The sequence below is a fragment of the Oncorhynchus tshawytscha genome, linkage group LG01, assembly GCF_018296145.1.
Source record: "Oncorhynchus tshawytscha isolate Ot180627B linkage group LG01, Otsh_v2.0, whole genome shotgun sequence".
Classification (NCBI taxonomy): Eukaryota; Metazoa; Chordata; class Actinopteri; order Salmoniformes; family Salmonidae; genus Oncorhynchus; species Oncorhynchus tshawytscha.
Window position 1 is genome coordinate 8,089,381 of NC_056429.1, and position 25,919 is coordinate 8,115,299.

At 41.9% G+C, this 25,919-nt stretch overlaps 1 protein-coding gene across 2 annotated transcripts in view; it reads left to right on the forward strand.

The window, feature by feature from the left end:
- The first annotated feature begins 6,386 nt into the window (after positions 1-6,386).
- Positions 6,387-25,919, forward strand: part of LOC112266881 (zinc finger protein 609) — a 191,628-nt gene continuing 172,095 nt past the window's right edge. Inside the window, exon 1 of one of the 2 annotated variants that reach the window (XM_024444899.2) lies at positions 6,387-6,490. The gene's annotated coding sequence lies outside the window, so the exon portion shown is untranslated. Of the gene's footprint in view, positions 6,793-25,919 lie in introns of both variants that reach the window. The other variant, XM_024444816.2, reaches the window with a different exon arrangement.

Below are 25,919 nucleotides of genomic sequence, written 5' to 3' on the forward strand. Positions count from 1 at the left end.
GGGGTCTTTGAGTGCGGCCAGCTGCTGAGTTGACAGGTCTGCCTGCCGAGGGCCGCTGCTCTTTGTCAAACCAGAGAGCTCGCCTGTCAGCACTCTGGAGCTGAGTGCTGCGCTGCTATTGGTGAAGTGGTCCAGGGTACTGTAAACATCGCACAGGAAGGAGGCGACACAGACACTACTACCTCGAGGGGCATCCCCTTACTACCCCAAGTGGAGGGTATCCCCCTTCCACCCCGAGGGGTGTCCATCTTACTACCCTGAGTGGGGTGCGTCCGTGTCCCCCTACCACCCCAAGTGGGGGGTGTCCATCTACTACCCGAGGAGCATCCCCCTACCACCCCAAGTGGTGGGAGTCCCCCTACTACCCCGAGGGGTGTCCCCTTACTACCTCAAGGAGAATCCCCGTGCTACCCCAACCCTCGCACTTTACGGTGAATAATAACTTCCTCTCCCTCCTCATCCTCCTCTCCCTCTTCCTCCTCTCCCTCCTCATCCTCCTCTCCCTCCTCTTCCTCCTCTCCTTCCTCTTCCTCCTCTCCATCCTCATCCTCCTCTTCCTCCTCTTCCTCCTCTCCCTCCTCATCCTCCTCATCCTCCTCGTCCTCCTCATCCTCCTCATCCTCCTCGTCCTCCTCGTCCTCCTCGTCCTCCTCTTCCTCCTCATCCTCCTCTCCCTCCTCTTCCTCCTCTCCCTCCTCATGCTCCTCTCCCTCCTCTTCCTCCTCTTCCTCCTCTTCCTCCTCATCCTTCTCATCCTCCTCTCCCTCCTCTTCCTCCTCTCCCTCCTCATCCTCCTCTCATTGCTAAACCAGACCACATGGCCCCACCGCTGAGATACCTATACAGGGCTGAGTCCGAAATGGCACCCTATTCCCTATATAGTGCTCTACATTTGACCTGAGCTGGGGGAGGATGTGCACTATGTGGGGGTATACTCTATTCAACATGCATTACGGAGTATATACCAGGTAGAATATTTACGTTTTGTTCATACAAGTGTGTGTTTTTGTGTGTGTGTGTGTGTGTACGTGCAGTGCCAGTCAAAAGTTTTAGAACACCTACTCATTCAAGGTTTTTCTTAACGTTTGACTATTTTATACATTGTAGAATAATAGTGAAGACATCAAAATTATTAAATAACAAATATGGAATCATGTAGTAACCAAAAAAAAGTAGAGTATATTTGAGATTCTTCAAAGTAGACACACTTTGCCTTGAAGACAGCTTTGCACACTCTTGGCATTCTCTCAACCAGCTTCATGAGGTAGTCACCTGGAATTCTTTCAATTAACAGTTGTGCCTTGTTAAAAGTTAATTTGTGGAATTTATTTCCTTAATGCATTTGAGCCAATCAGCAGTGTTGTGACAAGGGGGGGGTACAGAAGATAGCCCTATTTGGGAAAAGGCCAAGTCCATATTAAAGCAAGAACAGCTCAAATAAGCAAAGAGAAATGACAGTCCATCATTGCTTTAAGCCATGAAGGTCAGTCAATCCGGAAAATGTCAATAACTTTGAAAGTTTCTTCAAGTGCAGTCGGACAAACCATCAAGCACTATGATGAAACTGTCTCTCATGAGGACCACCACAGGAAAGGAAGACCCAGAGTTACCTCTGCTGCAGAGGACATGTTCATTAGAGTAAACTGTCTCTCATGAGGACCACCACAGGAAAGGAAGACCCAGAGTTACCTCTGCTGCAGAGGACATGTTCATTAGAGTAAACTGTCTCTCATGAGGACCACCACAGGAAAGGAAGACCCAGAGTTACCTCTGCTGCAGAGGACATGTTCATTAGAGTTAACTGTCTCTCATGAGGACCACCACAGGAAAGGAAGACCCAGAGTTACCTCTGCTGCAGAGGACATGTTCATTAGAGTTAACTGTCTCTCATGAGGACCACCACAGGAAAGGAAGACCCAGAGTTACCTCTGCTGCAGAGGACATGTTCATTAGAGTTAACTGCACCTCAGATTGCAGCCTAAGTAAATGCTCCACACTTGCTTGGGCCAAGAAACACGAGCAATGGACATTAGACCGGTGGAAATCTGTCCTTTGGTCTGATGAGTCCAAATTTGAGATTTTTGATTCCAACCGCCGTGTCTTTGTAAGACGCAGAGTAGGTGAACAGATCTCCGCATGTGTGGTTCCCACCATGAAGCATGGAGTAGGTGTGATGGTGCTTTACTGGTGACACTGTCAGTGATTTATTTAGAATTCAAGGCACACTTAACCAGCATGGCTACCACAGCATTCTGCAGAGATACGCCATCCCATCTGGTTTGCGCTTAGTGGGACTACTATTTGTTTTTCAACAGGACAATGACCCAAAACACACCTCCAGGCTGTATAAGGGCTATTTGACCAAGGAGAGTGATGGAGTGCTGCATCAGATGATTTGGCCTCCCCAATCACCCGACCTCAACCCATTTGAGATGGTTTGGGATGAGTTGGACCGCAGAGTGAAGGAAAAGCAGCAAACAAGTGCTCGGCATATTTTGGAACTCCTTCAAGACCGTTGGAAAAGCATTCCTCATGAAGCGGGTTGAGAGAATGCCAAGAGTGTGCAAAGCTGTCAACAAGGCAAAGGGTGGCTATTTTGAAGAATCTAAAATATGTTTTGATTTGTTTAAAACTTTTTATGGGTTACTACATGATTCCATGTGTATTATTTCATAGTTTTGATGTCTTCACTATTATTCTACAATGTAGAAAATAGTAACAAAAAACCCTTGAATGAGTAGGTGTGTCCAAACTTTTGACTGGTACTGTACGTGGGTGTGTTAAAGGTGCTAATGCAGTGCAAATCTATTTAAGAAGACAGGTTGTGTGAGAAGCTCCTCTTTCAATTGTGACATCAGTGGCTCTCTTTGTACATGACAAAAGGTATGACAATGATACCACCGAAGCTCAGAACCCTCCCTGCCTGACTATCACCATTTGATGTGTGCCTTCATGCTTGTCTTACTTGCATCCTAAATTGCATCCTATTCCCACGCAGTGTACTACTTTTGACTCGAACCCTATGGGCCCTGGTCAAAAGTAGTGCACTACGTAGGGAATAGGGTGCCATTCGAGACACATCCCTTCTCGTCTTTCCCCTATTTTTGAATCACACGCCATTTCTCGCATCCTGTTATTTTGTTGCCCTTCGCTGTCAAATGAAGCTGTCCACAGAGATAAGAGAAAGGGAACATCTGCAATGTGTTGCTAGCTAAGGAAGTGCCAGCTCCGCGTACCGCATTGTCGGTTTACCATGATAATGCGGCACAGATGACACAAAGGCAGGGAGAAAATCAGGAGGCTGGCTCTGCCTTTATCCTCCGCCTTCATTACTCTTCCCCATCTCCCTCGAACAGCTCATTAGAATGACTGATTCATTAGCATAGCAAGCGCCAGTCGGACCAGAGAGGGGAATCAGATGAAATGTAAATTCAGCTCTAGACTTCCCTAGCTTACGATGAGAAGGGCATTGATTAAAAATGTAATCATGGGTAAAAGACACACACACCCTACCTTGCATTCATGTTCTCACACAAACACATACACCCACCCTAATGGGTATACACACATGAACACACACCCCTCTACAAAGGTGATCAAGCCTGTAATGACTGATTTACAATTTTAAGCAAGTGAAATGTGTGTTCCTGACACAGCCTGTTAATTCATGCCGAGTCCTTGTGAACCTTACAGATAGCACAGCATAAAGCCTCTGACTCTGAGAGCACATCAACAGTGATATCTGTTCCCTCACTGTGCCGTCTGCTGTTTAGCAGAGAGAGAGAGAGAGAGAGAGACCTCAAAATGGAAGCTGTTCGTGTGTGTGGATGATAAGGTAAGCCAGCGTGCACAGAGTGGAGGAGGCGACGAGAAGATGGAGTGCCAACCCTGACTGCCGCCCTCACTGGGTGAAAATGAACCCATTAATTCAGTTTCCCCTGGCCTCCCTGTGCCCACTGCCTTCGAGATGATTCCCTCTGTCATGTCAAAGGCAACATTATCATATCCCTGTTGCCTGGGTAACCAGCTCGTAACGCCTGTGTGGAGAGCGAGCATCGTCCCCCCTCCCCACCCCCCTTCCTGCTTTCCCTCCCACCTGACAGAAGGCGAGTAAATACGAGAGGTTATCTCTGCGCTGCTGTATGACAAATAGCATGACACGTTTGCCTGTCATAAGCACTGATTCTCCCTTTCCTGCAGCTGTTGCCTGGTTTCTCTCTAACAATTAGCCTCAGTGAGCTCTGTGCTGAGGCATGGGTAGACCTTGGACAGCCTGCTCATTAGTACAGCTTTTCTGCTGCCGTTTAAACTGGCAAGATCTGCCCTCACTTCAGTCGCCATCTCAACTGTGAAGATCGGTGTTAGAGGGTAATTATGTTCCATCCTTACTCATCCTTACTCCTGGGGCGGCAGGGTAGCCTAGTGGTTAGAGTGTTGGACTAGTAACTGAAAGGTTGCAAGTTTAAATCCCCGAGCTGACAAGGTACAAATCTGTTGTTCTGCCCCTGAACAGGCAGTTAACCCACTGTTCATTGAAAATAAGAATTTGTTCTTAACTGACCTGCCTAGTAAAATAAAGGTAAAAAAAAACACTACTCACTTTTTTCCCCGTTACAGACATTCACCCACTTTCCTTCTCCACTGACTTCTCCCAACTGTGTTGTTTGGGTCATTTTCAGACCAGTACATTTAAAAATATATATAACATAAGTCAGTTAAGAACAAATTCAAATTGGGTGGCAGGGTAGCCTAGTGGTTAGAGTGTTGGACTAGTAACAGGAAAGTTGCAAGTTCAAACCCCCAAGCTGACAAGGTACAAATCTGTCGTTCTGCCCCTGAACAGGCAGTTAACCCACTGTTCCTAGGCTGCCTGCCAGGGGACAGTGGGTTATAACTGCCTTGTTCAGGGGCAGAATGACAGATTTTTACCTTGTCAGCGCGGGGATTCGATCCAGCAAACTGGTCCAACGCTCTAACCACTACCCTGCTGCCCCAAATCCACAGTAGCCAATCACTGAAACTGGATTGAGCTGAACTAGTATCACCACTACTCAATTAGAAGTGAGTACCCACCTTATATTACCCAGATAAGAAACATTTCACTAACGAGGAAAATGACCCTTGTGTGGAGTTAAAAGTATATGTTTTTTTGCTGTGACATCAAAGATACCATTCACCTGTTTTTGGTATCTTTGATATCCATAACTATGCTGTCAACCTGAGGAAATAGTCTGCATTAAATCTCTATGCAGTTGAGACAGAATCCAGAAATAATGTTTCATGTGTATTTATATGAAACAGACCCTATATGGAAAATATAATATCAAATCCTGTGAATTTATATGAAACAGACTCTATGGGGAGGCAGGGTAGCCTAGTGGTTAGAGCGTTGGACTAGTAACAGGAAAGTTTCAAGTTCAAACCCCCAAGCTGACAAGGTACAAATCTGTCTTTCTGCCCCTGAACAGGCAGTTAACCCACTGTTCTTACTGTTTTTAGTCATTGAAAATAAGAATTTGTTCTTAACTGACTTGCCTAGTTAATTAAAGATTGAAAAAAATGTATAATATCAAATCTAAAATGTATATATTTGTATTGAACCAAATATTTTGTAGAGTAGCCTTCTAATCTCATCTTAAGCACAACATACATGTGTGCATTTTGACAGCCCCCGCCCCCCAAAACTAATGTAGCTATGTCTCATTTCTGTTGCCACGCATTTACAAAACACTATCTTTTCCCTGTCATGTCAAAAATGAAATCATCCAAGTCACCATTAGGATGTCTCCCGAGTGGCACAGCGGTCTAAAGCACTGCATCTCAGTGTTAGAGGTGACACTACAGACCCTGGTTTGATTCCAGGCTGTATCACAACCGGCTGTGATTGGGAGTCCCATAGGGTGGAGTGCAATTGGCCCAGTGTCGTCTGGCTTAGGGTTTGGCCAGGGTAGGCTGTCATTGTAAATAAGAATTTGTTCTTAACACCTAGTTAAATTAAGGTTAAATAAATAAAATAAAACAATTAAATAGGAGACTCATTCACAAAACATCCCCAATCCCCTCCATGATCTTGTTCCAGTTCTTCTCAGCTAGTGTTGTATCCATAGAGATAGATAGAGGACTCATCTTGCTATTAGTGCTTTTATAGCGTCTGCTACAGCATGGCCAGCGTCATTGAGGCTTACAACCCATACGAATCTCCACCCAGTTGACCACTTTGACTACTTTAAAATTGCGGAAGCGTGGTGGAAGCCCTCAATGGCGCTGCCCATGCTAGAATAGCCTTTTAGCCACTAGAGGCCTCTATCATTCTCTATGTTTGTATCTACCGCTTCAAGCGGTTCAGTCCACGCAGATCTTTGTCCCTGAATTTGCAAGTGGCTCGTCCTGCTTGTTGGTTACATTGTATCGCTCCCCTCAGCATTGAACGATCCAAACAGCCATCAAGATATTAGAGATTTCAACGAAATCAAATCCAGGAATTAAACTGGTGAGGAAACTGCCAGAATATTGGATTTTTACAATTTGGACTAAAGAAAGGATATGCTTTATTTTCAACCAGGGCTTTAAACTGATTTTCAACGGGATCTCAACGTGTGATGGCAGCAGTCCAGTGAATTAGCCGTTCCCTTCCCCTGGCGTTGGATTTCTTGGGAGCACGTTGATTGATTTGTCTGTGTATATTTGCACATTGGGGGGGAGGTGGGGTGGGTCATCAAAGTGGTTTTTACCTTTACTATCAGGATCTATGGAGTGTACATAAACATTCGCTGGATTGGGTTTGTCAAAAGGGTAAGTTAGCCAACAACATTAAGTTTTATACCAGTGAAGGAATTTGTTCTACACTTTAGAAAACGGGGACTTAGCCAGCCTGCTAGTTAGTAAGCGCATGAGCTAGCTTCGTTAGCTAATGCTAACCTGGAAAGCGCGCTGGTTAACTAGCTAACAGTTAGCTTCTCTGGCTAACAACTGCTTTCGTGCATTGCTTTGGTGAACCCCCTCTTTGTCTGAGGAGCAGCTATTTCCACACTCACCCGGCATGAGTTATTCGCCTCTTGTCCTAAAATACTGTTCACGAGCCATATAATTATCCTAGTAGGATAATGCCCTGATGTAATGTATGCATTTGTGGGAATAATGTTTAGCCACTAAATACATGTTCAACACGGACTCCGATGAGGACATTGTAGGACTGTAGCAGCTAGGATGAAACTGGCCATTTAACTTAGCAGTTTAGATAGCAAGTTATAATATTAAATGTGTTTTAACTATATCTGATATATTACTGACGTTAGTCCATTTAAAACATATATATTCTATACCAATGCTTGTGTACAACTTGTCATGCGTTTCCCTAAGTGACTTGAGATATTGCTAGCCATCCACATGTAGCTAGGTACGTTTGACATTTTAGTAATTTCGCAGATGCGCAAGTCTTATTCAGAGCAATTTACATTAGTTAGCTAACAGCGTGTCTATCAAAAATCAAGCTAGTGTTTTTTTTAGTAGTTTGGCTCAGCCTTTTGCAAAGAACATGCTGACATGACGGTTATTAAGTGTACCAGTCAAAAGTTAGGACACCTAATCATTCAAGAGTTTTTCTTTATTTTTACTATTTTCTACATTGTAGAATAATAGTGAAGACATCAAAACTGTGAAATTAAAACATGGAATCATGTAGTAACCCAAAGTGTTAAACAAATCAATATATTTTAAATTCTTAAAAGTAGCCACCCTTGTGCCTTTGACAGCTTTGCACACACTTTGTCCTCTCAACCTGCTTCACCTGGAATGCTTTTCCAACAGTCTTGAAGGAGTTCCCACATATACTGAGCACTTGTTGGCTGCTTTTCCTTCACTCTGCTGTCCAAATCATCCCAAACCATCTCAATTGGTTTGAGGTCGGGTGATTGTGGAGGCCAGGTCATCTGATGCAATACTCCGTCACTCTCCTTGGTCACAAGTAGCCCTTACACAGCCTGGAGGTGTGTTTTGGGTCATTGTCCTGTTGAAAACAAATGATAGTCCCACTAAGCGCAAACCAGATGGGATGTCGTATCTCTGCAGAATACTGTGGTACCATGCTGGTTAAGTGTGCCTTGAATTCTAAATGAATCGCTGACAGTGTCACCAGCAAAGCACCCCCACACCACCACCTCCATGCTTCATGGTGGGAACCACACATGCAGAGATCATCTGTTCACATACTCTGCGTCTTACAAAGACACGGTGGTTGTAACCAAAAATCCCAAATTTGGACTCATCAGACCAAAGGACAGATTTCCAACGGTCTAATGTCCATTGCTCGTGTTCCTTGGCCCAATCAAGTCTCATCTTATTGGTGTCCTTTAGTAGTGGTTTCTTTACAGCAATTTGACCATGAAAGTCTGATTCACACAGTCTCCTCTGAACAGTTGATTTTGAGATGTCTGTTACTTGAACTCTGTTACTCAAATCAAATCAAATTTATTTATACAGCCCTTCGTACATGAGCTGATATCTCAAAGTGCTGTACAGAAACCCAGCCTAAAACCCCAAACCGCAAGCAATGCAGGTGTAGAAGCACGGTGGCTAGGAAAAACTCCCTAGAAAGGCCAAAACCTAGGAAGAAACCTAGAGAGGAACCAGGCTATGTGGGGTGGCCAGTCCTCTTCTGGCTGTGCCGGGTGGAGATTATAACAGAACATGGCCAAGATGTTCAAATGTTCATAAATGACCAGCATGGTCGAATAATAAGGCAGAACAGTTGAAACTGGAGCAGCAGCACACCCAGGTGGACTGGGGACAGCAAGGAGTCATCATGTCAGGTAGTCCTGGGGCATGGTCCTAGGGCTCAGGTCCTCCGAGAGAGAGAGAGAGAAAGAGAGAATTAGAGAACGCACACTTAGATTCACACAGGACACCGAATAGGACAGGAGAGGTACTCCAGATATAACAAACTGACCCTAGCCCCCCGACACATTAACTACTGCAGCATAAATACTGGAGGCTGAGACAGGAGGGGTCAGGAGACACTGTGGCCCCATCCGAGGACACCCCCAGACAGGGCCAAACAGGAAGGATATAACCCCACCCACTTTGCCAAAGCACAGCCCCCACACCACTAGAGGGATATCTTCAACCACCAACTTACCATCCTGAGACCAGGCTGAGTATAGCCCACAAAGATCTCCACCATGGCACAACCCAAGGGGGTGCGCCAACCCAGACAGGATGACCACATCAGTGAATCAACCCACTCAGGTGACGCACCCCTTCCAGGGACGGCATGAGAGAGCCCCAGTAAGCCAGTGACTCAGCCCCTGTAATAGGGTTAGAGGCAGAGAATCCCAGTGGGAAGAGGGGAACCGGCCAGGCAGAGACAGCAAGGGCGGTTCGTTGCTCCAGAGCCTTTCCGTTCACCTTCCCACTCCTGGGCCAGACTACACTCAATCATATGACCCACTGAAGAGATGAGTCTTCAGTAAAGACTTAAAGGTTGAGACCGAGTTTGCGTCTCTGACATGGGTAGGCAGACCGTTCCATAAAAATGGAGCTCTATAGGAGAAAGCCCTGCTTCCAGCTGTTTGCTTAGAAATTCTAGGGACAATTAGGAGGCCTGCGTCTTGTGACCGTAGCGTACGTGTAGGTATGTACGGCAGGACCAAATCAGAGAGATAGGTAGGAGCAAGCCCATGTAATGCTTTGTAGGTTAGCAGTAAAACCTTGAAATCAGCCCTTGCTTTGACAGGAAGCCAGTGTAGAGAGGCTAGCACTGGAGTAATATGATCAAATTTTTTGGTTCTAGTCAGGATTCTAGCAGCCGTATTTAGCACCAACTGAAGTTTATTTAGTGCTTTATCCGGGTAGCCGGAAAGTAGAGCATTGCAGTAGTCTAACCTAGAAGTGACAAAAGCATGGATTAATTTTTCTGCATTTTTGGACAGAAAACTCTGTGAAGCATTTATTTGGGCTGCAATCTCTGAGGCTGATAACTCTAATGAACTTGTCCTCTGCAGCAGAGGTACCTCTGGGTCTTCCATTCCTGTAGCGGTCCTCACGAGAGCCAGTTTCATCATAGGGCTTGGTGGTTTTTGCGACTGCACTTGAAGAAACTTTCGAAGTTATTGAAATTTTCCAGATTGACCTTCATGTCTTAAAGTAATGATCTACTGTCGTTTCTCTTTGCTTATTTGAGCTGTTCTTGCCATTATATGGACTTGGTCTTTTACTAAATAGGATTATCTTCTGTATACCAACCCTACCATGTCACAACACAACTGATTGGCTCAAATGCATTAAGGAAACAAATTCCACAAATTCACTTTTAACAAGGCACTCCTGTTAATTGAAATGCATTCCAGGTGACTATCTCATGAAGCTGGTTGAGAGAATGCCAAGTGTGCAAAGCTGTCATCAAGGGAAAGTGGCTACTTTTAAAAAAAAAAAAAAAATATATATATATATATATATATATACTTTGTTTTGATTAAAACTATTTTTGGGGTGTTACTACATGATTCCATGTGTTATTTCATAGTTTCTACAATGTAGAAAAGAGTGAAAATAAAGAAAAACCCTTGAAAGATTTGGTGTGTCAACTTTTGACTGGTACTGTATGTTTTGGTACACGTAATAACAGTGATATCAGCATGTTCTTTGCCAAGGCTGAGCCAACCCACAAAAAAAACTTTTGACTGGTCCTGTATTTCCCAGTATTTGCCAGGGGGAGCCATCTTACCTGACACTATAAAGGTATCCCAGACTACTCAACATGCTCCTTGATTGAATAACTCAAGTCAAAGAGGCGTGGTGAAATCACAGGTCTACCATCAACATTTATTCAATCTATATTTCTTTTGTGTTAAGATTGCAAGGCATTACTGGTTATGGTAGCCTAGTGGTTAGAGCGTTGGGCCAGTAACCAAAAGGTCGCTGGATTGAATCCCCAAGCTGACAAGGTAAAAATCTGTCGTTCTGCCCCTGAGCAAGGCAGTTAACCCACTGTTCCCTGGGTGCCAAAGACGTGAATGTCGATTTAAGGCAGAATGGGGTTGGGTTAAATGTGGAAGACACATTTCAGTTGAATACATTGTTGGACAACTGACAAGGTATCCCCCTTTCAAAACTGCAGTTGATAATAGCCAGTCTACCAAGGAGGCTAGATTTATTTTAACAGTGGTTATGGTTGCTGTTCCTTGGTCCTGGTGACCTGAGGTGACCTGAGGGGACCTTGCAACCCCCCTCAATTGCTACAGTGGTGTTAGAAGTCGGATTACCTGGTATGGTCATCGAAGCCACAGGCAGGCGTGTGAATTTGCTTTAAAAGAAAGTCAAAGTGTGGGGACGTACTTCCCGTTTGGTGTAAACAAACCTGCCATTTTGATTAGACCATTTAACTGCTCCCCCAAGGTAGATTACTTTTTTTCTTGGACTAATGGTTACGTCCGCAGCCCTTGATCTTGGAGACCTGTGTTCTAGACTCTTGTCTCCTCTGGATTGTTACAGTAATGTCTATGGTCCTCTGTAGCTCAGCACGGTCCTCTGTAGCTCAGCACGGTCCTCTGTGGCTCAGTTGGCTCAGCACGGTCCTCTGTGGCTCAGTTGGCTGAGCATGGCGCTTGCAACAGGAAAGCAGGTTTGAATTCCCGGGACCACCCTTAATGTAAAATTTATGCATGCAAACCTCTTAAGTCGCTTTGGATAAAACATATAAAAAAGTCTGCCAAATGGTGCATTACTGTGTATCAAGTAGAATGTTTTGTTTACTCTCTTGGTGCATTGTCTCCCTGCTGCAACTTGAGGAACTACAAACAGGCTTGTTACGGTCACCATGTTACATCCTGTAGCTGGTTCTGATCATGGGATAAAGTGTATACATCATCCAGTACACCTAGTTGCCCTCAACGGCATGACACAAAAATTCAATGAAATAATTTCTAAAGGTTTTAAGATAAATTCCGACATGAAGAACCAAGTAAGTTTATGTTCTATACCCAAGTCACAAAATCTAAACATTGTTTAAGTCACAAGAGGGTCATTCAATGTCATTTCAGCAAGCCATGACACCTACCATCTCAGATTTTTTTTTTTTTCTCTCTAGTTAAAAACCAGTAAGATAAGCATTCCGGAAACATTCTTTTGTTGACGTATAAGGCAGCAGCTACTCTTCCCGGCAAAATTAAGGCAGTTATACAATTTTAAAAACATTACAATACATTCATTACAGAATTCATAAGGCTGTGTGCCCTCAGGCCCCTACTCCACTACCACATATCTACAAAAAAAAATATATGTATATATATATATATATTAGATTTTGTTTTGTTTTGTAGATATGTGGTAGTGTAGTAGGGGCCTGAGGGCACACAGCCTTATGAATTCTCTGTGTGTATATATATATATATATATATATATATATATAATGTATATATATATATATGTATGTGTGTGTGTATGTTTGTTGCCACAGTCCCTGCTGTTGCATCAGGTGTATTTAAAAAAAAAAAAAAATCAGAGCGGTGGTAGGCAGCAGCAGGCGCGTAAACATTAATTCAAACAGCACTTTCGTGCGTTTTGCCAGCAGCTCTTCGTTGTGCGTCAAGCATTGCGCTGTTTATGACTTCAAGCCTATCAACTCCCGAGATGAGGCTGGTGTAACCAAAGTGAAATGGCTAGCTAGTTAGCGCACGCTAATAGCGTTTCAAACGTCACTCGCTCTGAGCCTTCTAGTAGTTGTTCCCCTTGCTCTGCATGGGTAACGCTGCTTCGATGGTGGGCTGTTGTCGTTGTGTTGCTGGTTCGAGCCCAGGGAGGAGCGAGGAGAGGGACGGAAGCTATACTGTTACACTGGCAATACTAAAGTGCCTATAAGAACATCCAATAGTCAAAGGTGAATGAAATACAAATCGTACAGAGAGAAATGGTCCTATAATGCCTATAATAACTACAGCCTAAAGCTTCTTACCTGGGAATATTGAAGACTCATGTTAAAAGGAACAACCAGCTTTCATATGTTCTCATGTTCTGAGCAAGGAACTGAAACGTTAGCTTTCTTACATAGCGCATGTTGCACTTTTACTTTCTTCTCCAACATTTTGTTTTTGCATTATTTAAACCAAATTGAACATGTCATTATTTACTTGAGGCTAAATTGATTTTATTGATGCGTTATATTAAGTTAAAATAAGTGTTCATTCAGTATTGTTGTAATTGTCATTATTACAAATACATTAAAAAAAAATAAAAAATCGGCCGATTAATCGGTATCGGGTTTTTTTTTGGGGTCCTCCAATAATCGGTATCGGCATTGAAAAATCATAATTGTTCGACCACTAGTATAAACCAATCAGAATGGAGAAAGACCCATTGAAATCACTTAGAATATATGTTTTGCCACCCTAGGATTACTCACTACTCATAAAGCAAATTTACAACTTTTATTCATCAAAAACTTAAAATACTGTCAAAAATGTGAAAAATACCATAGGATATTTTGGGCATATCGCCCAACCCTAAGGCAAAGGCAGATGTTTGCTTACTTGCGTATTGTCTATTTGTTTTGCCGTGGCGTGTGATTACCGCCCACTCACGCCTCTCATTGTTGAGGTGTTGCTGCTACTTTCCTGTTTGGCTGGAGAATATAACAAGCGTCTAGGCTGAGGGCTAAGGAAGAACGTGAGTTCTACACCATTTCCTCAATATTATTCTTGGACAATGGATATTAGCTTATTTATTGTCGTCCCAGAGATTTTCATCAGTGAAAAGAGAAACACCAATCCCTTTTATGCCTATTTCTGTCATTGTACAAATATATTCTCTAGCGTATCCATCCTCAAAGTGAAAGTAGTCTTTATTCTCAGCGCTGAACTGTGACCCTTTTACCTGTGGGCACTAAGATGAAAAGATTTCAAAGTATTTAAGGAGTATTTCCGTAGACTCCTAGTCTGGCTGTTTTGATAACCATTTTCAGAGAAACGTTGAAGACTAGACGTTTATCAAAGTACACTGTAGTTTGACCCTATTGCCTATATTTTGTGCTGTGCTCTCTTTCAATAGGCCTAAACACTTCTCACTGACAAACATAACAATCGCCATAGCAGCGATTCATTAACATAGCGTAATGTTTGTTCACCTTCCAGACCAGAGAGGCCTATTCTACCTTCTGAAGTGGCTCGTATCCAGCTAGGCAAATCCTTTAGGCATGTATTTTCATGTGACTAGACCATGACCATTGCATGCAACATTGATTGCATGAATCAAAAATATATCCTGACTAACATTAACGGGGCCGTGGGCAAGTTATGGAGTCGTTGTTGAAGATTACACCCTGCAGTTTCATCGGTCTGTAAAACCTTCTACATTTAGCTGTTATCCTGTTTTTTGTGACAGTGTTTTCACATTGTTGTTGCCAATTCATGCCCTCATTTATCTTAGTTGAGACCTATGATCTGGATTAAATCACTCCATTGGTGCGTCACAAGGTCGCTGATATCCTTCGCTAGGTGACGTTAGTATAAAGGTCAGCTAAGTCTCACTCCCTTTTTTCACTTGTTATCATGCAGCCTCTTGGCTGAGACTCAGGTGGCCTATGGAAGAGGAGATTTGTTGTCGGAGTAAAAAGGAAACTGAAATTGCCCGATCTCACTGCACATCTGTTGGCCCTCATTCTGAGAGGTAGGCCAGAGAGCGAGCCACTAACCTTTTGGAATGACAGCAACCCCAGGCTCGTAACTCCCATCATTAATCACAACCAATTGAATTTACAATGAGAATGATAGTATTGGTGTAACCAAGGACTACGATTTTTTTTCTGTTGGAAATTGATTAATTTAATCCTCCGGAGGTTATGTGGAAAGTTATATTATAATTTGACCTCGGGCTTTTATTTGGGATTGTTTTACATACGGGAAAAAAAAACAACACTTTTTATTAATTCAAAGAAATGTGAACTGATAGATAAACTCAAATACATTTTCTCAATGAGTTAGGGTTCCTTTTTAACACCTTACGATAGAGGATGAACAATACCATTTTGAGGAGCTTAACATTTACAAAGACTTTGACAAGTAGGACATCCCTAGGACATCCCTAGGACATCCCTAGGACATCCCCAGTGAGTATTTTAAAGCAGTGGTTGCATGACAGAATGTAGGCCTCGTCTAACGCTAACAGCCATCAAAGTCATCTACTTGCTATGACGGCCGTGAATTACATTGCATGCTAATGGCCCGTGGGACTGTGGTTTATTTTTAGTACCGGGCCTACCGTTTTCATTTTATTGCATTTGCCATTTTAAACATTAATAGTTACGCTCGGAGACATTAGGCATTATGGGTAGTCATTTAAAAAAAAGTTGTGGTGCACCATCAGTTTTGCAGCTCAATACGTCCATTGGCCTCCCAGCTCCAAAACCCTTTCTCACCAATAAAAAGAATGAGGGAGAAAAAAAATCAAGGCTCTTCAATACTAAGGATTGTTGTCTAGAAGAAGAGGGCCATTTTGTGTACTGAGGTCACCTAGGTCTATAGTTGTTGGTAAATCCCATGGCTACAAAAGGGGAACTATTGAAATGAGACGTCACATGATCTAATAATGAGAACGTTCAGTCCTGACTTAGGCCTGTAGCCTAACCCCCATTCCATTGGCTAACCTTAACTCTGATATGCATAGAAAAAGTTTGAGGCTTTGACTCATTAGGCTAAATATCCTAAACCAGGTGTTCCAAAACTTTTTTGGGGGCCCACGACTGAATTTTAATATCAGAAAATGTTCACAACCCCGACATATGATCAATAGCCAGTGGTTATTTTTTAAATTTGAGGATATGACAGTCTATTGCAATTCAGTCGCACAGTATTTTTTTTGACGGTATTTCGTTCTGCTCTATGGTTTGAAGTGACTGAAATATAACTCAATAAAAGAGTAACCGCTATTAGCGGCCGTCTGATCTTACATTTCCCACAATTAGATTAACTAAACGCTGCATATGTTTGGGAGACTCTGTCTCAAACAAATGGTAGGAAGGAAGGTTTCTTATTGGCTCAATTTTTTCACACGTGATGTAGAATGTTGGTCCCCTTAACCGTTTCTCTTTTTTGAAAGAACAATCATTAGCCTACATCTGTCACATTATCAAAAGACCTGATTGGTTGCTGAGTGAACTGCAGTTATTGGATAATTGTGATATTGATTGGAACATTTACCCCCAATGCTACTACATGGACATAGTGAGCAGTGTTAGGTGTAGTGTGAGTGCCTCTACACGTCGTTGGTAGTGTAGACTAAACTGTGATACGGACAGTATTCCTATACAGGATCGGTTGCACTTAAATGACCCATTGGCTGCACACCAACTGATGACAAACCAGATAGGATTTATGTGCTTCAGCAGGGGACAGCCAGAGATCCCTGAAAGAGCAGCGAGCCGAGCTAGTAATGCTTGCGGCATAATCATGACATGATTTTTTCCTAATGTGTTCAGCATAATGTAGAACAGTTCATGATGTGTTGTGGTGTGTGTTAGGCTGTGAAATGTTTCTCATATCTGAGCTAGAAAGAAAGGTGAGCCTTTTGAGCAGTGGCCTGTAGAGGACAGGTACGTCTAGCTATGTGTCGTCATTTGGCTAGGCCTATGCATTTGTTCATGATTTATGGTAGGCCTATTTCAGTTAGGCTGGTTTCTTATGCCCATTAAAAGGTGATGGTAAGATTCTACATCACATACATTTTGAAATAGCATAAAGCCACTACACTATTTTGGCCCTGATTTAGCTGTCCCAGACTAGTTTTTGAGATCGGAGACAAAATATCCATATCGTTGCCTCCACGGGGCACAGCCGTCACCGACACTCATTTAATGTGAGCAGGTCAGAGATGTAATCTGAGGGCAGATATCTCGTCTTTGAACAGTCCCAGACATCCTGATTTATTTATTTTTACCAAACATGTTTGATTTTATCTGCACAGTCTTCGATGCTCTTGTAGTGTGAGATGTGCAACGACAAGTTTTTGAGAATGGTGATCAGGAATAGCCAATGAGCGCTCGCCAGAGAAGAAGCCAGTGAGATGTTATTTCATATCACCCAGAATGTGTGATGACTACCCCTAGCGTGCGTTTTGTACTAGTCAAATCATCACAGCTCGGAAGTTCACAAGCAGTGTTATACAACTAAACATTTTGGCTCGATATTTCAACTCTGTATGGCAAGTGTGTGTGAATGTCTGATTTGAAAACCTTTTCAGAAAACCTATGTTAAATCTTATCACATAATTGTTTTGGTGAGACAGCGTGGTATGGAGAATCCTCACGACCAAGTGAAGAACCGTGTAGTGTGTGACCCCCCCCGTGCCACATCATTTAGTGTGCTCAACACCACGTTGACAAGACCCCTCCAAAAATACAGCAAAGATGGTTGTTTAATGTGAGACGCTCAGAGATTTTGGGGATTTTTGAAAGTCGTGTAGTGATGGACGGGCTTAAGTTGTCATGTTCATATTGGTTTTACCAGGCTTAAGCTAGGCTAGTTAGTCATCATGGCTGTGGCATGGTAATTGTATAATCGCGTAACTGCCGATTTTTATGGATGGAGACCGTCAATGAACTTAATTTTCAAATCGACAGACTTTTATCCAATAAGCAGTAAAGTAAAAGTAAGCCTAGTTCACATTTTAAAAGGCTGATGTCAGGAGAGACGAGACGAGAGGAGAAACACTAGCCAGTTTTTTAGAATTTTTCTAATTCAATTTTTTTAAAGATTTTTTTTTTTAACCTTTATTTAAGTAGGCAAGTCCGTTAAGAATAAATATTTACAATGATGGCCTACCTAGTATCATGACGTGTATGCACCCAATAGCTTACCAAAAACAGGGTACACTGTGACAGTCAGGAGCGTTTGTCTTGGTGTCTGAAACCTATTTCCTGTTTTAACTAGCCCAGTATTTTAGTCTCTCTTGCCTTAGCAATGCTGGTCTGTATGACCCTGAGCTTAGAAGCTTTGATCAATTGCAAAACATCTTGTGAAAATCAATTGCATTGTTAACCTTGCAATATGAGGTTAGGGCTGTCTATGATGGTTTATATTCCTTGCACATCCCTTTGCATAATACAGCTCTTGACAAAACCAGCAGACTTTCATAGAATAGGTGGATGTGAATCGTGTGTCAGCTAGCACGGGAAATCCATTTGGCTACACATGTAAAAATAATTTGCCAAACAAATGGTGTTGAGCTCCTGGAGAACCACCATAAGAACAGCCTTTGAATAAATCTGCCCTAATGAAGCGTTTCTTTCCATCTATTCAGAGTCCCTAACAGAACCTTTTTGAGTGCCTTGGAGGGTATTCAGAGCCCCTAACAGAACCTTTTTGAGTGCCTTGGAGGGTATTCAGAGCCCCTAACAGAACCTTTTTGAGTGCCTTGGAGGGTATTCAGAGCCCCTAACAGAACCTTCGAGTGCCTTGTAGGGTATTCAGAGTCCCTAACAGAACCTTCTTGAGTGCCTTGTAGGGTATTCAGAGTCCATAACAGAACCTTCTTGAGTGCCTTGTAGGGTATTCAGAGTCCCTAACAGAACCTTCTTGAGTGCCTTGTAGGGTATTCAGAGTCCTTCTTTCAGAATGCATAATTGTACTACTACTGAGAAAATGACTGGGTGTTTCTGAATACATAATGGTACCAGGGATTCCGTTAGGGGAAAATGTGGCACCGGACATTTTGACCAGTAGCATTTTAAATTGAATAGACATTTTGAGAAATTTACCAGACCTATATGCATTGGGTGTGTAACCTGATTAGTCCGTCCACCCACAGTGCTCAGAATAACGGAATTTCATTTTAGATTTATGGTTATTCATCTAAACGGAGCTTGATGATGCAATACGACCTGCATCCTTCATACCGAATTCCGATGCACACTTCGAAAATGTTATAATAACTGCCACGTTTACTTTTTTCCTCCAACAAAAGGAGTAACGAACATCAATCACTAGCCTATGTCAATCTACTATCCCCCCATAGTAGAAAAGTGTATCTATTCTATGGGTCAACTTGCCGTTCTGTGCGAGAAAGAAATAGCCTATTCCAAACTCACTCTGGGACAGTTGTGGGACCGTAGATCTGAAATTTAGGCCTAAAAACAACTTTATAAAGCAATGAAGCTGTTGCAACAGATCTGAACGTTTAGCTTAAAATGTTAAACTATTATTTCTTCACATTAGCGCACGAGGCAGTAGGCTACACGCGAATGTTCGTTCCCGTAATGCAATAAGCAGCAAAACACTGTTGTCAAAATCACACCGCACATGCGAGCGGTTTCATGTGACGGAGATGAAAATATCCATTAGAAATGTTTAGAGGGGAGATCTAAAGATGATACAACTAGCATGGGTTGCTAATATAATTAGGAATGTGCCTTTGGCTACTGGACAATGAAAGAAAGTTGATTGTAGAAAACCACTGACATGAGAGAATAAGACTGTTTTCAATGGCATATGGAAGTCTTTATAAAATAATTGCCTCCACGTTTGTATGGTCGAATTTGACTTTGAAGCAAGGTAAGACATGTCTCATAATATGAAGTAAAACGTTCCGTTTTCAAAATGCATACTGCCTCCAGCTCTTTTCAAAGGGGTGTGTGACAAAGCTGAAGCCTACTTACTGTTGCGTATAGGCTCTCGAATGGGAAGCGCGTGTCAATTATCATTTGAGGAAGGACGTTTTTAAATATTTTTTTTAGCTATTTTTAATCGTGGCCAAAAAAATTGCTTTTAACACATGATTGCATTTAGAATTTGTTACGCAGTGATTGGGCTTATAAAAGCACATTTCACTCCAGCAGGAATTGAGCTGTTTAATAAGAAGCTGAAGCAGCAGCTCTCGCGCTGTCTGACAGATTTTCCTCTCATAAGCTCTGTAGCTGTATGCTTTGCGCGTGTGATAAACATTAACGACTAATGAAAACGCAAGCGCCAATTTAGTTCCACTAAATTAGGCTTATTAACCTATTGACCGGTCAAATGCATTTCCTTCAATGAATGGGATTAAAAAAAGCATTGTTTTGCAATGGGATTTGTATTTCTTCTCCCAGACAATTGGCAAGTGTCAGTTGTATTTAAAAAAATGTTTTTAAAATCTCCCAAAAAACGGCTATTAGCGGGTAACGGAAACCCTGAATGGTCCTCATACTGAGGTGACTGGGTGTTGATTCAAAATGCAAATTTTTGAGGTCTTTTTAAATGTCTGATACTGTTTGTTCAACTATCGAAGCCGTCATGGATGGACACTTTCAACCATTGCTGGTAATGCTAAGATATTACGATCATTCATGACTTTGCTTGGTATTAGTATAATTTGTAAACTAATCTACCATCTTGAGTGTCTTACTGCCTATTTAAGCATAACCAGGGGATTTCTGGGTTCCTCCTCCACTTGGTTATCTCTCTGTTAAGTCATTTAAATAGAGTTGTGTTTTGAAGGCTGGCTGTACGCCTCACCACAGAGAGAATTAAATTAAAAGTGCAGTGTTTTCCATTAGCGCCGGCTGTCGGGTACAGATTACCTGACATCTATTACCCCTTGCGATGTAAGTTCAAATCCTTCCAACGGTGTGCAATAAAAAGCAAAGAAGATCTTTGAACTGTGGACTCACATTTATTGCGGTATTGTGTTGGGAAGAAAAATGCAATTATCACCTTGAAAATGAAGAGGTAGGGGCTCAATTCAATCCAACCCACATTGCAGGATTTACTCAGTAGCTCTTTTTTTCCAATGGTCAAATGAACTCAGATTGGTCTTGAGTGCTGTATTAAAAACCTACGACTACTAACAGGGCGGCCCCTATCACAGGTATGCTTTCACCTTTTCAGAATTAAAGTGTGTGGGCATGGGATGAATCTTGTAAATAAAATAAAAACCCACATGGTATTAGAATTTACAACAATTGAACTATGAACCAACTGTCTTTAGTGGACTGAGTCACCAATCAGTTATAGCGGTTGGGTAAAAAAATACAACAATTTAACATGAACACCGTTGTCATCTATTTCTTGTTAAGATGGCTACCAACATCAATGTATAATCCTCATAGCCTACATGTTTTCTTTCTTTGTAAAAGCACATAGATGTGTATGAAACGGTAAGCAAAAACGTTGAAATTTGGCCTTTACTGCCTTTAAAAAAAATGTTGTGTAATGTCAGCAGTCTAGTCAAGGAAGCATCACGCAAAAACATACATATTGGCACACACCACATACCAACAGCCATTGCCAAATAAGTCACCTGCTTTTATAGTAGGCCTTGAGGAGGTACCGCTCAGTACATCTAGAAGGGAGTTTCATTGCAAACTTTGAAATTATTTAGAGGCACTATTTCAATGGTAGAGTCGAACCGCTATGGGCCAGAGAGCTACATTTACTGTTAAAACACCAACATAACTTTTTGCATCAAATCGTCTAAATGAAGTTCCGAATTGATGTGTTTCACTGTAACGAAACCTAAAACATTGGGTCATAAATTGCTCTTTAATTTATTTTTCAGGATAAGGTGGGCTATTAAATATATATTTTTAAATAAAATGCATAATTTGAAGAACAAACATCATTGTGGCATTTAATATCTTGCAGTAAAACTCTTAACACTTTAATCTCTATTTTTTTATTTAACCTTTAACTAGATTAGGTTAATATAAAAAAATTAAATGCTCTCTTACTTAGAAAATAGTCCAGATCATATAGGCTGAGACAATATCCCAAACAACTAACAATACACTGAATTCATACATTTAAATTGTCAACACATTTTTCTAATCTGGGCGGGTATAGTGAATAAAGTATCAAATAATTTTGCTGTGTATTTCGGATGCAATCAAGGCATTATGATGAATCAGAGGCCACCAAAATAGAGCTCATTTCAGAAAAACAAATTTAAACCTAGGGGGACAACCTCCCACAACCCCCTCCCCCCCACGGTCCCGAGGGTGCCTAGCTGGCTACTTTTTCTATTTGGCTGGCTACTCTATTAACTTGTGTAAAATGCTTAGTGTTCTTTTTTCTGACCGGCCTTCTGACCCTGCGTCTGACAGCAGAGTGACAGCCAGTAAGAACTCAGTGTTGAGGAAAGAAGGGAGAGGGAGAGAAAACAGAAGAGTGCAGACCTGTGACAGGAGTCAGGACACCGCTGACAGGCTTGCAGTGTCTCAGCTGCAGCTTTAGGCTTGCAGTCTCATCAGTTACGGTCCTTGTATTGAATGTCACACGGCTCTGGTTCCATAGCCAAGCCAGCGCCTTCTGGAACGTTCCGTGATGGCTGGCAGGTGGGTGAGGATGTAAGCCTAGGCCCTACAACGTCATTCTGGTCTGGTTAACACCGGAAGTCACAGTTCACCACAACATTCTTAATTTTTGATTGACAGACCACATAACCTGTCCACAGTTAACCTCTGTGTCTCTGGTACTTAAATGTCATCAAAACCTTTTCTCTAGGAATTTTCTATCATGTGCCAATTTGGTGTCCAGGCTTATTGTCTCTGGAGGGTGGAGGAAAGGCAAATGTTTTGAGCATTGGACTGTATTTCTCCCCTAGAGTACACGAGGGCCTATAAAGAATTTCAGACACATGTTCCTTTTTGATTAAACATCATCACTGTGGCAGTAACTCTTGTCCTGCGCTCCCCAGCGAGTACAGTTTCTCCATAATAAGCAGGATTTGAAGCTTTTGTTCCTTAGGCTGATGTGATGAATGAAAGTATTTTTTTTTTTGTTAGATGCCCTGAAGATACTGTGAGAGAGGAATCAGGCAGCTGAATGAATCAATAAGATTGAGTGCCTTCTAGAATGAGAAGTAGCTTTGTTTACAGTTTAATGTGGGATTATTTTGGTATTGTCGCTGGCTAGGATTACTGGGATTGATGGAACAAAACCTTTCTTGTGCTTGGCAAAATTGTGATGGCGCAAACTGACTTTCCAGCCTGCTCATTTGCAATCATAACTATGGGTTAAAGTTGCACTATGCAGAAATCGTTCCGCCATCTCCTAGTTACTAATAGTCGGCCTAATTTCAGTTTGTGACAAAACAAGCAAGTATCGTGCAGAGAATTATTGTACCATCTAAACTGCTGTGAACTGCTGTATATTTTCCATAACCAAAAATATAGTGTTTTCAGATGTTTGAAGCTGCTGTACAAAAACGAAAGTAGAAGACGCAAAAAACAAGAAACAAGAAAGGTTTGACCCGAAGCCACTCCTGCATTGTCTTGGCTGTGTGCTTAGGGTCATTGTCCTGTTGGAAGGTGAACCTTAGCCCCAGTCTGAGGTCCTGAGCACTCTGGAGCAATTTTCAAGATGTCAAGTATGAGCATTGACTCCAGTCGTTAACTGGCTCACGTCATCCTAAAGCGTCTCATCTCATTGTAAACCCAAGATCCTCAAATTAGCAGATGTTTACGCCATATTTAACAAGATGGCAGCATCACGACACTTCCCAGTACTAATAAACAATTCGTTGGGATCCATTCAAAACTGTCAATCTGTTTTTACTTCAATGGCTTCAACTAACTAGCGTCAGGATGACTTCATCAGTTTGGCCTATTAGCCTAAATCAATAAGGCCTGGTCTAACAAATCCACACAAACTGCTAGCAGACCGGGCTTGACTAGTCGTCAACTAACGCACCTGAAGAAACTCTACAGGTTTTAAACACAATAGGCTTTAATTTGCAGGCCATAGGCTATCCTTCAGACAATTATGTAATTGTACAGTGCTTGTGTGGAAATGCCATAGGGACTGACTGGTTAAAGCTGCAATATATGTCACTTTTCTGGGCGACCTGACCAAATTCACATAGAAACGTATGTTGTAGATCTGTCATTCTAATTGAAATCAAGTATAAGAAGCGGTAGATCTATTCTATACGCACAATTTCTATGCTTCCTTGTGGAAAAAGTCAAGGGATCTGAATACTTTCCGAATGCACTGTGCATGCATACAGTTGAAGTCGGAAGTTTACATACACTTAGGCTGGAGTAATTAAAATTCATTTTTCAACCACTCCACACATTTCTTGTTAACGAACTATAGTTTTTCAAGTCTGTTAGGACATCTACTTTGTGCATGACACAAGTAATTTTTCCAACAATTGTTTACAGACATTATTTCACTTATAATACTTACATACACTAAGTTGACATACACTAAGCTGCCTTTAAACAGCTTAGCTTGGAAAATTCCAGAAAATGTCATGGCTTTAGAAGTTTCTGATAGGCTAATTGACATAATTTGAGTCAATTGGAGGTGTACCTGTGGATGTATTTCAAGGTCTACCCTCAAACTCAGTGCCTCTTTGATTGACATCATGGTAAAATCAAAAGAAACCAGCCAAGACCTCAGAAAAAAATATATTGTATACCTCCACAAGTCTGGTTCATCCTTGGGAGCAATTTCCAAATGTCTGAAGGTACCACGTTCCTCTGTACAACCAATAGTACACAAGTATAAAGACTATTCTTCCACGCAGCCCTCATACCGCTCAGGAACGAGATGCTTTCTGTCTCCTAGAGATGAACGTACTTTGGTGCGAAAAGTGCAAATCAATCCCTGAACAGCAGCAAAGGACCTTGTGAAGATGCTGGAGGAAACGGGTACAAAAGTATCTATATCCACAGTAAAACAAGTCCTATATTGACATAACCTGAAAAGCCTCTCAGCAAGGAAGAAGCCACTGCTCCAAAACCGCCATAAAAATGCCAGACTACGGTTTCCAACTGCACATGGGGACAAAGATCATACTTTTTAGAGAAATGTCCTCTGGTCTGATGAAACAAAAATAGAACTGTTTGGCCATAATGACCATAGTTATGTTTGGAGGAAAAATGGGGTGGCTTGCAAGCCAAAGACCACCATCCCAACCGTGAAGCACGGGGTTGGCAACATCATGTTGTGGGGTGCTTTGCTGCAGCAGGAACTGGTGCACTTCACAAAATAGATGGCATCATGAGGTAGGAAAATTATGTGGATATATTGAAGCAACATATCAGGTCATCAGTCAGAAAGTTAAAACTTGGTCACAAATGGGTCTTCCAAATGGACAATGACCCCAAGCATACTTCCAAAGTTGTGGCAAAATGGCTTAAGGACAACAAAGTCAAGGTATTGGAGTGGCCATCACAAAGCCCTGATGTCAAGCCTATAGAAAATTTGTGGGCAGAACTGAAAAAATAAAGCATGTGCGAGGAGGTCTACAAACCTGACTCAGTTACAGCAGCTCTTTCAGGAGGAATGGGCCAAAATTCACCCAATTTATTGTTGGAAGCTTGTGGAAGGCAACCTGAAATGTTTCACCCAAGTTATTTAAAGGTTATGCTACCAAATGCTAATTGAGTGCATGTAAACTTCTGACCCACTGGGAATGTGATGGAAGAAATAAAATCTTTATTAAATCACTCTCTCTCTCTACTATTATTCTGATATTTCACATTCTTAAAATAAAGTGGTGATCCTAACTGAGCTAAGACAGGGAATTTGAACTAGGATTAAATGTCAGGAATTGTGAAAAACGTCCAACTTCAACTGTACATACTACAGTAGAAACGACAACAGGATATACAGAAAATAAGGCACTTACTTTGATAGGAACACATGTCCAAAATTATTGTTTGTAAGGTAAACAACAATGAAGGCAATGTGAGTGCCAGATAGAAAATGTTTGGGGAAAAGCTTGCAAGACTTTGCAACTGTCTGCATACTTGATCTGCGGAAACACTGGGGAAGTCCTTGGGCTCTCCTCGAAGAGAAAAGTTTGTAAGGCTCATTAAAGCTTCAAACCTGTGAGTTGTCCGCAACAGTGAAATGTGAATTATTGAGGTGGATACACACCTCAATTCAAATTCATAGAACATAAAACTGGTTGGAAAATAAGTTTATGCAGGCTATAGATAATTAGAAGGCAGT